This window comes from Lissotriton helveticus, chromosome 5_1 (assembly GCF_964261635.1).
Source record: "Lissotriton helveticus chromosome 5_1, aLisHel1.1, whole genome shotgun sequence".
Taxonomy (NCBI): Eukaryota; Metazoa; Chordata; class Amphibia; order Caudata; family Salamandridae; genus Lissotriton; species Lissotriton helveticus.
In genome coordinates this window covers 1,796,437,338-1,796,450,324 of record NC_136065.1, presented here as the reverse complement: position 1 = coordinate 1,796,450,324, position 12,987 = coordinate 1,796,437,338, and positions in this window count along the sequence as shown.

The following is a 12,987-nucleotide window of genomic DNA, read 5'->3' as shown; positions in this document are numbered from 1 at the left end:
TACTAGCAGGACCTGGAGGATAATTATAAAAATATATGGGATGGCCTCATACCCCCCCTAAGTGTCATGCTTCATCGTCAGCCATCCCACGCTCGCCAGAGAATTTTCTAGTGGGGAGCAGGCCCTCGCAGTAGGTGGAGGGAATGTGCAGGAACATGTCAACAGTTAAATGGGGAAGGGGATCTAGAAGTGATGTAAAATCCGGTCACCTACCCATGGCATGACTTTATCAATAGGGTGGTAAGAAGATGATTAAAAAAAAGTAGGATAAATTAGGCTTGAATATACAACTCATGTCCTTGGGGGCTGGCATGTTTCAGCCCCAAAAAGACCCCACATGTGGTTTAGAGCTTTCTTGAGTACCAGAACCCTATCCTTTCCCCTAATCTATGTCCCTGTTTATGTCTTCACACATACTTTACACATGCACACATATGATACTAGTTCCTAATGTCCTGGTAGCAGCAAGAGTATTAATCTTGTTTTCCGTTATGGTTCTGAAATGGTATAGGAACGAAAAAATTATAATGACGTGGACCTAACATACATATAAAAGTGAACAGAAAATGGTGCATGTGGTCATTTTTGGGCAGGAAGCATTTCCGGGCCTTTAATTTCATGCTGTGCCACACATGTGAAAACACTGCAAATGTTTCATTCTGTGTCTGTGGAAACTCAAGCAAACCCACAAAATGCATGCACTTTTGTGTAATAGTGGTTCATGAACTTGCAAGCAGCCTTAACTTTATGAACTATTTCTTACCCTAACTGTGAGGAAAACCACAACCCATAGAGGAGTAAACGGGGGTGGCCTTGCAGTCACGCTCCATTTACAGTGAAGAATATTCTTTCATTAGTAACCGCTTGATGGACCGGTGTATAGGTATCAAAGAGGAGTATAAACAAAACAGCTGACTTACTTTGTCAAAGGTCTCACCTCTGGGGGGCGCTAGAGGGATCTGAGCAAGATGGCTGCACTTGCGTGAGGCTCTTGCCGTTGAGGGCAGAAAATCATCAAAATCCTAGTAACAGGTACAAGCGTCTGAACAATCAGAGAGGCACGAGTGCCCACCAGATTTGCGAAGAACAGCTGCTACACAAAGACGACGGGCCCGGGTGACGGAGCTCCGGAGCAGACCCAAGGTGGCAGAAACGGTCCGGACATAACTGCTGAAGGGGCGGCCGGGGGCCGGAGAGAGCTGCTGCGACAATCAGCAGGCGTGCGGCTGTGGGGACAACGTTCCAGGAGCGTAGAGCTGACTCGCAGTCAATCGAGGAGGCGGGCGAGGGGTCACTGGAGAGCTACGAGCAGCCGAAATTGTGAGTAGCGGACTGCGGCCAGCAGTGACGGAGACAGGCACCTCCCCCTTTCCCTGCAATTGTTAATGGAGGCACACGCAGAACCTTTACGAGAGGAGGGGGTAGCACACTCCGACCACTACAATCGCAGAGAAAAGGGAAAACAAGGGGGAAAAGACGATCCCATCTGGCTGATATGAACATGGCCTGAAAGGGCAGAGAGGAGGGAGAGACGCCTGTGAAAGGCCTCATCCAGTACATAGGGCGAGACACGGAGCGGCGCACCAGGGGAAGCAGATGCAATGCACCCTCAAAAGAAGGCGCAGAACAACTGCGCCCGAGAGATTTGCGCACATACAGGCAAATAGGAAAGACCATACAGGTACCACAGGGTCTGCACAAACGAAAAGCCATAGCGATCTGGCAAAGAGGGAAAAAGGGTGAAACGGTCACTCTGCGGATAGGCTGAGTGAGCTGAGGAAGAAACAACCAACCGAGAACAACTGCCTGAACCCTGCAGGAGAAAAGTCAGACAACATGGCTGAAGAGCAGTGAACGCAGGGTCCAATCATTTAACATGATCAGAACAACTAACAGCCAAGCAGACTAACCGAGGGGATAAGGGACCAGCAGGCACTGGCTGTGCAACAAGAAGTGCACAAATATATATTAAAAAAAGAAACGCAGTAGAAGCAAATGGACGACCTACCGGAACGGGAGAGATCCGGAGCCAGAACCTGCACATACTCACAAGCTATCCGCACAAGAAACACTCCCGTTGAACTACGGCTGCTTGCTTTCTCCCTCAGACCATTAGACAGCGTGCCGAATCGCGCACAGTAGCAGCAAGCATGGGAAAGACAGACGGGAGACAAACAAAACTGCACTTCGACACACGCAAATCCACCCGCCGCACACAACAAGACTTTGATTACACAATGTCGGACGGACCAGGAGCAGACAGCCAAACCTCTACAGAAGATTTTAAGGAACTTCTGCTCTCTATGAGAAGTAGCCTCAATTCAATAGAGGCCAAAATGGACAGCATGTGCACGCGCTTGGATAATATTACGCAAAAGAGTGACCAACATGACGAATGACTCAAAGAAGCAGAGCAGTGCATTTCTCACCTAGAGGACACCTCCACTGGCTGTACGGAACAGTTACTAAACATGTAACGCATTTTAAAAGTTATTGCTGCCAAAAATGAAGATCTCAAATCCAGATCGTGCCGCAATAACATTCAAATTCTGGGGATCCCTGAATCCACAAAATACGGGACGAATGGAGAAATACGTAGAACGCCTACTCACAACGGTTTTCGGGAAGTCGTCCTTCTCGACAATACTGTTGGTAGAAAGGGCCCACCGCACACTCACCACTCGCCCACTGCCTGGGGGCCCCTGCGACCAATAATCGCTAGACTGCTCAATTACAGAGATCGGGACACTGCATTGCAATTAGCAAGAGAAAAACGGAATCTCTCCTTTGAAGGAACAGAACTGGCGATCTACCCGGACTTTACCCTGGCAGTCCAAGAAGCTCGAAAGAAATTTGTACCAATAAAAAAAAAGCTCCAACAGGCTAATATCGTATATGTCATTCTCTTTCCGTCGCGCCTACGAGTCACACACCAAGTCAAACAGCACATTTTCACAAACCCACAGCAAGTGGCTGAATTCCTCAAAACAATTGCCCGAGGATCGCCTCGACACGGAGCTGCCTCTAGCCCATCAGGGTCCACAGCAGCTCTCTCTGACATTGAATGTGAAGAATAGATAACCAACAACCTCCAACCTATTGGAGTAACAGACAAGATACTGCACGAATGCTTCGAGGCAACCTCTCCGTACACACTGAGCTTAAAAACACAGAATCACTGAGAGCGGATGCAAATGAACTGAAAACAACTCGGAGGACGCAAGCACTTCTGCCAATGCTCCCTGATCTCTTCACGGACTAGCTGGACATGTGGGACTCAGATCCATGCCCTGAACATCCTCACACTGCTAGGACGAACCTAGGCACACTTCTGCGCTACCACAAAAGGACATCCCTACTAGGAACAGGGATAATTGGTTTAATGTTAATATGCAAGGGAACCCCTATGAGGACCAAGTTAGAATTTTACAGGGGGCGGATGAGGGGGAACCATCACGGCAGGATTGGGCTGCTGATGTGGTTGGAGGGAGGGGGGAAGGATTGTTGGTGACACACACAGGTATAACACACGACAAACACAGGTATAACCATAGGGTACTATACTACTGACAAGGAACGCATTGCGAACACACGCTATGCACTACATAACCTGCGCTCACTGAATGACTCACCCAAGCCTGACTAATTAAAATATCATCACATGGAACGTGCGGGGACTTGGGAGCCCAAGGAAACGCCGCCATGTCCTGGCCAATCTAGACAGACACAACATACATTACGTCATGCTCCAGGAGACTCATATTGGCCCCACTTCCTCAACTACTTTTGCGGCCCGTTAGGCCTCGTATAGATGTTTCTTGACATACTTTATCTACGCCTGGGGAACAGTAATCCTAATTAAAAAGACTGTCCCATATGTAGCTGTAGGGGAAATCGCAGACCCAAAAGGTTGATATTGCATCACGTGGGACGGATGGCATCACAGACTATAACAACTGTATGCTGCTTTGGCCCTAATATCGACGAGTTCTTCAACATCCTTTGGGGGAAATCGTAGACCCAGGCTCCACTCATGTGGCATGGGGTGGAGATTTTAATGACACCTGAGACCCGACAATGGATCGGCAACGCCCACAACCCTTCCATTACACGAGCGCCCAACGCCAACTACTAGAGAAAGTAACTGCACATGGACTGATAGATGCATGGAGGAGCTTACTGTGGTAAATAAATAAATAATACCTCTATTTTTGACTAGATATATAATAACAGATAGCTCAATAAATAAGAGTCAAGATTCGAGGTAGCTGGAGTATGCAGGTTTAATACAGCATAAAGGACAGGAACAGGACAACCTGCACGGGAATAGGATGGCAGCGCTGCACGGGGCAGGGACAAAGGAATGGCTAACTTTTTATAACAGTGCACAAGTATATATACTTAAACAAAATACATGGTGTTCAATACAATAGGCGTAACAGTAGGCAGGGCCTGTAGCAGTCGCGAAAGATAAGGCAGAAAGTAGGTGTAACAAGAGGCGTGAACAGGGCGTATACATAGACATGTGATGTAAACGTAACGGAATATGTCACAAATGGGGCGGAAACATGGAGGGGGCTACCTAAGGAGCCGGGACCTCTAACCTAGTGGTGCGCGCAAACTGGCAATGACGTGTTACTAGGAGAAGCTGGGGGCTATGACTTCTGCGCTAGAAGAAGAGACTGAAGTCTGGAGAGTCAGAGCGACATGTACCTAAACACTATCTAGTATCTGATGTTTAGAGAACATGTTGATAGAATCCAAAAGTTATCAGGGTAAAGGCTAACGGACTCTAAGACTGGTACATGCATTATTCTACATGTAGTGTGTGTTGAGGAATATTAAATGACCATTAATACAGTATTTCTCTTACATGGAGACGTAAAGGCTAGACGATGACTGAAACTATTGATGCGATTCAGTAGCTTAGGAATGCAGAGAAGGAGAGCTGGACTGATAACTAGAATCATAACATACTCTTGGCAGACTGGCAGGCAGAGCCAGGCCGAGCCGGGCACTGTGAGGCAGGAAGTAAGTGAAGGGTCAGGGATACAGGTGGGGGCTGTATCGCTCCTCGGAGAGGGTTCAGGAGACTGGAGCTGAATCTGAGTCTGGGCCCTTTTGAGGCCTAGAAACGGGGATTTTTACAATGAAATAACGTGCACACTGTGAAACGTGGCAACGTAACTTTACATAGGCCTAATACTCGTAGCTTTCACGAGAACTGGAAACTGGCATACTAGAGTTGGACACAACTGTAATTGCGTCTTTAATCGATCATGGGGAATACATATGCATATTAATCATGCACATATAACATAAGATGGGGGACACGTAGGGACACAGAACATGGCAAAATTTACTTTTCCACATTCCCTCCTTGTCACTACGTTTCCATCAGGAAACATCAATATTCATGATACCATCTATCATTTCATACAGTATCATTTGCTCGTCTCGAATTGTCTTGGAACGGGATTTAGGACGGGACTTGGGACTAGGAATACAAGAGGTAGCACAAATGCCGCAAATCGCAGGGCCACATTGTATACAGAGGCAGCAACTGAATATGATCGCTACTGCAATACCTAGAAATGACAATACTTTCCATCCCCAGGCAGAAATTATACTCCAAAACCAACCGGACCATGTCCAGGTGCCTGGATTCTGGTGTAACTGATGGGCAATTTTATGAAGTCTGGTTATAGCTGAATAAACAGACGGCGCGTTATTAGGAATGAAAATGCAGCAACTAGATCCGATGACTCTACATGCTCCTCCTCTATCGGCCAGTATGACGTCAAGAACGAGACGATTTTGGAGCACGACAAATCTCATAGCAGATTGCTCTTCGGTTAAGTTACCTAGGGCAGAGGCAGTCTCATTCACTACTGCTTCAAGGGTTCTGGTCAATCTACGTATTAACTTACTATTCTGGATAGGTCCTATAAAGAAGAAGAATCCTTTATTGAAATCTGTATACTGTTCTAGAGCAGTTTCAGTTTGATCGACAATCGGGGACTCGATCTCCCTTCTATGTCTAATGTGTACTAGATGTGTGTTTCTATGATAATCAGATGGGGCTAGAAAAACTGGTGGCAGTAGGAAGGCAATGTAACAGGTTCCATCCCAATCGAGGGGCAGACGAACATATGCGGTCTGACCACAAACAAAATAAGAATGACGTGAAGCTTTGAAAATAGATTTCCCACTGTCACTATACTCGACAATAGTAGTACAATCACTATGTCCTACATGTGCGGAACCATTATTTCGGACACATAATTCGCCTTTGACTGGTAGTACTGAAATAGCAGGTAAGTCTGGAGTAGGATCAGACTGAACATTCAGAACCATGAAATTCGAAGAATAATTACCCAAATTATAAACTTCATTTTCTAGATCTAACCCTGTTCTGTGGGGAAGACCTTGCTTGTCTGGAAAACATGTACTATTCAGAAGGGACATATCATTGGAGGATGACGTTAACGTGGACCATGCTCCACATGAACCATTATGTGAAAACGGATAAGGAAAGAGTGGCAGAACTCCCTTCGGTGTCTGGAAAGGGGGGAGTCGACCACACACCCAACAATTAGTGGCATTGCTGGTCTGGTGTGAATAGTGTAACATACGGATAAATGTATTGTTGCGCATAGCAAGACGATAGGATAGTTCATGAGGAGGCAGATCACTAAACGTGTGCTCTACTGTAGCATTAGAAAACTTATTTACATGAGAAATTGGAAAACATAAATGAAATGCATAACTTGTGCAGGTAACCATTAAGCTTAAAAACAATATAAAACTTAGAAAAACGATACATCGGATAGAGTTTTGACTAACTCTCTCACTATGGGGGTCTATCTCATACATGTCAGATACCTGTCTAACCGTTTCACCTAGGGGAGGACTTAGACAATTAAACTGGCTGACTTATTTTACTAGACCGTAGCTTACTTTTATACTCCTGCTGCGGAGTTTTCTCTAACAGGGAGGGCTTTGAATCAATGTCATTTGCGGGACAGTCCTTAAGAATAGTATCTTGGCAGTCTTTAAAATCTTGACAATCCTTGGAAATGTTCTTGGAAACAGTTTTTAGTCGGAGTCCGTGAAATTTCTTGACATGCGACAGGTGCACCCACCCCTTCCTGCCTTCCAACTTGACGGCAGTGCGGGTGGTTAGAAGGACTAACTTCGGCTCCTTCCAGCGAGGCTCCAGCGGACTTGAACGATCAAAATTGCGGACGAGGACCAGGGTGCCGGGAAGGATCTCGTGTGGCTTGACTTCAGTATTGTCGGGAAATGCAGCGGCAACCTGTGAACGACAAGAGTGTAGGGCAGACATCAAGGAAGCTAGGTAATCTGTCAGCATATTACTGGAAACATCTGTAATACTTCGGGGTCTGGGTGTACCCCACATGTTCGGGGGGCGGCCGAATACGACCTCATAAGGGGACAGACCTGATCTGGAATGTGCGACCATGCGCATATAGAACAGAGCGACTGGCAGAGCAACTAACCAGTCTATCCATAGAGTCGGGGAGAAACCATGTGGCTCTACCCTTCGTCAACCATCCCTGATCTGTCTGGACCCCTCCTTGTTCGGACCATTTCTTAATTTCTTCAGGAGTAGCATGTAACTGGATATCTATGACATCTTGAGTAGGGTCCTTAACTGTCATACAAGTAGTCTGTTCTAGAGTGGATGTCGGTGTCTTGTTAACTGGAATGTCTGGTGTCTGTGCTGTAAGCTTGGCTGTTCGATCTGCTAGATCATTACCTTGAGAAATAATGTCTGTAACTTTCGTATGTGCTTTGCATTTCATAATAGCGATGGATGTCGGTAAATGTATTGCATCTAACAGAGCTTGAATAAGGAAACCATGCTGAATCTTGGTTCCATGAGAAGTCATGAAACCTCTCTCCTGCCAGAGCACTCCGAAGTCGTGTACAACTCCGAATGCGTAGCGTGAATCTGTGTAAATATTAACTTTCAGGTTCTTGGCATGTATGCAGGCTTGTGTCAGAGCGACTAGCTCTGCTGCTTGAGCAGACAGGGTGTCAATACGGTGTGTTTCAATAACTTCAGTGTCAGTAGTCACTGCATACGTGGCTACTAGTTCTCCTGTACTTGTTCTCATACATGAACCATCCACATAAAGTGTCAGGTCGGGATCTGGTAATGGAATATCTGTCAGATCTTGTCTCGGCTTAGTCATAGTGTTAACAACTTCCACACAGTCATGTGTGGCAGGATTTGAAGTAACTGACGGTAACAGTGTAGCAGGATTTAGAACGTTGCAGCGTCTGATTTCTATGTGTGGCTGGAACAGTGTCAGTTCATAACCTGTCAAACGTGCAATTGTCAAGTGCTGAGTCTGTGTTCGGTTTAAAAGAACTTCCACGGAGTGTGGAACTTGTACTGTCAGGGAGTGTCCTAACACTATGGAATCACTTTGTCTGATAGCTAGTGCTGTGGCTGCAACTGACTTGAGGCACACAGGCAGAGCCTGGGCTACTGGATCTAGTGTGCTCGAAAAATAAGCACAGGGCTTGTATTGTCCGGCTTGATCTTGTGTGAGAACGGATAATGCTGTACCATCGCGTTCTGTGACAAAAAGTGTAAAAGGCTTACTGTAGTTCGGTGTTGCTAGAACAGGAGCTTGGCATAAAGCTTTCTTTAACTCATTGAAACTAAGTGTATGTTCAGATGTCCAAGGGAGGACAGTCGATACGGCTGCCTCCTGTGTCGTTAACTGTATCAGTGGTTTGGCTAGAAATGCATACTGAGGAATCCATTGTCTGCAATAAGAAGTGAGGCCGATAAAAGCTCGTACCTCCTTCTGTGTCTTGGGCTGAGGAAGACTCGCTATTAACTGGATACGGTCAGGTGTCAACTGCCTACCCCACTTGGACAGTAAGTGGCCTAAGTAGATCACTTGCTGGACACAGAATTGAAGCTTTGAAGGGGACACCTTGTGCCCCATCTCGGCTAGGAAGTACAGAACTGTAAGTGATGCTCGCTCGCAAGCACGTTCAGAACGGGCTGTGATCAGTAGATCATCGACATATTGGAGCAGGGCAGTGTCAATTGGCATGTGAATGTTGTCTAGTTGTCTCTTAAGTGCTTGACTGTAAATACTAGGACTTTCTGTGAAACCTTGAGGAGCTCGTGTGAATTTATAGCTCCTTCCATTTAAACAGAATCCGAAAAGGTACTGGCTGTCTGGATGAATGGGGACACTGAAAAATGCATTCTTGAGGTCGATTACGGTAAAGAATATTGCCTCAGGATCAATAGCTGTCAATAGAGATGAGATGTCTGGAACAACTGGGTACTGGGGAATGATACATTTATTGAGTTCTCGAAGGTCAATCACTAATCAATATACTGGGGGTGCATTTGGATCAGTACGTTTCATGACTGGAATGATAGGAGAATTACATACATTGGAGTCAGTTTCTACAACTACTCCTTGAGCCATAAGCTCGTCAATAATTTTGGATAAGGCTGCTACAGCCTCAGGTGGCAATCTGTACTGTCTGATTCGTGGCAAGACTACACCTTGCTTGAGAGTCACACGATGGGGTGTGATTTGCATAAAACCAACATCAGTTGGACCTTGCGCCCATAGATGCTGCGGAACATTAGACAATCTTGGATCAAAATCTCGTAAAACATAGTGACCCTTGAAGTCACGTAAAAACAAACGTATTCCCTCTGGGGAACAACAAATAACTGCACCTAATTCTTTCAGTGTCTTAATGCCTAACAAATTTTCTGGACATGACTTCGTAAGCAATAGATCAGTAGTTCGGGACAATGGACCAACTTCTAAAGTAACTGGCTTTGATATCTCGTTTACAATAGGCTTTCCTGAAAATCCAAGGGAAACATTTCTAGAGCCTGAGAGCGGAGCCCCTGGAACCTCGTCGTGACTAATGGTAGTCCTACTTGCCCCTGTATCAATCAGAAACTTTCTGTCTTTCCCTAATACTTGACTGTGTACATAGGGACCTTCTTGATCTACAGGAATCTCGATGAGAGGCAAGCCTACCTCCCTCTCTAGGCTGTTTCATGAATATGCTTGATACTCTGGATACTCGGATTGTGCATACTGGTACATCTGCTGTGTAACATGCTGTGTTGCAGCAATAGGCTGCGGTGCTGTAACTGTCTGTTGTGCATTCTGTGGCTGAGAAGTCTGTGAAACTTGTTCTTGTCTAGGCGGACGTGGTCTTTCTTTAGTTTTACCAGTGGCTATATTGTGTTTCAGAACTGCACACTCGTTTATAAAATGACCTGGCTGTTTACAGTAATTGCATGTCCCTTTAACGGGAGCTGCAGGATGACTGGCTTGATTCGGACCCCTCTTCTGACTGTCTTGAGGAACAGATTGTGCAACTAGTACTTTCATTTTCGTGTCTTTCATACGTCTTCTCTCGTGTTCTTGCTCTTCTCTGATTCTATTCTGGTGATACTGGAGCATTTGGAGCATCTGGGACGGGGTACTAGCTTGCCATGTACTTTCGACTTTCAAAACTCTATTCTTAACTTGTGGACTTGAATTCTCGACTAGTTTAGTAACAAAAAGATGAGGGTATGGCTCGCTACTCGTCTTCAAACCACTGTTTATTATAAAACATTTCTCAAATCTAGAATAAAAATCACTAGTGTCTTCGTCTTGTTTCTGTTTACAGGCTGAGATTGCATCCCAGTCTTCCTTTTTAGTGGCTAATAATCTAGGCAAAACTTGTATTAACAGTTCAGGTAATTCTTTACATTTATCTCCAAGACCGGTACCTGGTACTCGTATCTTATCTTCAGCTTCTAGAGCTGTCCAATCAATCTTTTTCTCTCCCACCTCCCAATCCTTTTCCTTGAGTTTTTCATATATGCCCGCAGGCAACAGGACTTTTAACATTTTAATAATATCTGGATACGTGTATTCTCCCATACGGAGCATGTCTTTTAATTCTCGGTGGAACCCTGCTGGATCTTTATCGTGACAGGGAATTAATTTCTTCATCTCTAAGAGTTCCATCTTTGTAACTGGGGTGTAAACAAATACTCGTTGCATTTCACCACCCGCTGTCCTAACTGGGTGTACTTCTCGTAACGGATGCTGTCTATCTATATAAAACGGTTTACTTTCTGGAGGTGAGACATGAACAAAATGCGGATTTAGGAACGTTCTATATTTGTGGCGCTGTTCTAGAATGACACTAATTAAATCGGTGCCTAAACCTTTCCACCTATACTGGAGTAACTCGTTCAGGATATCATGTAACGGACCTGGATCAGAATGTTGACCCTCATACTGTGTGATGAGGTGCTGGATCATATACATACCCACCAGTCGCTGCTCGGCTGGGGGCAATTTCAGAAACATTTGTGCCACTATTTCGTCTGGAAAAGTGGTAGAATCAGTAATCCACCGGACTGCTGATCGGGCTAGTTCTTGTTCATGCATGGTACTTAACTCACTAGAACCGATTCGTGATTTCAGAATGTGATCGGTAGCTTGAAATACTTGTTCTAGGGAGCCTTGTTCTGGTGCTGGAAGATGAAACACTTTCTTGTGTTCTAGGCGTAAGTGTCGGTCTGGAAATCTAGATTTACCTACATACGCTATTCTGGCGGTATTCTCGTCCTCTACCTCTTCAGTAGAAGAGTCATTTTCTTTCTCGCTTCCTAGAGCTTCTTTGCGTTGTTCGTGTAACCTTATTATTTCTTTACGAATTTTCTTGTACATATTCTCTATACTATTGAGTGTCTTGTGCTTACCCTCGGCTATATTATCACTCCACCTTGTCAGAACTTTCATCTCGACCGGATCTTTAGTCGGGGAATCTTGTTCCCGTATTAAACAATTGATCAGAAACTTTAATAGCATAAACTGGATCTCAACTTTCCTGAGAGACATGACTTCAGCAATACTTTCTGGATCTTGTCCTGTACGAATGAATCGATACATTCTGTCTAGATCTTCTTTCATATTCGGTAGGGTGACCAAATACTCGGACACCTGTCTTATACGTACGGAATATAGAACCATACTATCCTCGCCTGGGACTGGATCATAACAGCATTCAGTAAGAACTCGTCTGATTTCTGCAATGGACTGATATTTGGGCGTACGCTGTAACGCACGTTCATGTAACTCGACTGCTCCTAAACGCCTATTTGGCGGCGGGGTACCAGGAGGACCTCCTCCCGCGGCCCCTATACTGGAATCATCGACGGATACTCTTCGTGCTGGCAGAGTGACTGATGTGGCGGGAATTTGTACTACGGGCTGGACCGGGGGTACCGTAACAGGTACTGCAACAGGTGCCCCGGTGGCTGGAGGACCATGAATTACATTATTTACAGGAGCTGGTGGAACAGGATTTGCGTATTCTGGAACTGTGTCGTCCAAATAGGACGAGAGAAAAATATCAGCTGCGGTCGGTTTGTGACGTAGCTTGGTCGGAACTAAAGGTGGCGGAAAATTACTGGATGCCTCCGGGGTTGCTTTTGGCAAGCCCTCGGCAAGAAGAGGATACATACCCTTAATGAGGGCATTTCTCTGTCTGTCTGACTGTTCGGTTTTAACTCGTTCACCTATTTCGATTAATTCCCTTTCTTGGGCCCTTTCTAAGGATTCTCTACTTAATTCTGACTTTCTGATTTCTTTTTCGGTTCTTTTATGAGATTCTTTGCGCCATAACTCGATGGCATCTTTCTGTGACTGTCTGGCTTTCTTTTTCCATAATGCTTCTTCTACTCGCATGATGCACTCGGCATCCCATGTACCCGATACGGGCCATCTATACTTTTCTTCTAACTGTTTGGTGTACTCCACCCACAAATCTAGATACAATATGGCACTTATGCCATGCTTTTGATACATAAAATGACCTGGACTGTCCCTAGGCGGGACAGGAACTGCTTCTTCTAACAGACCTTTTCTAGTTCTTAACTGACGTAACTTGGAAAAC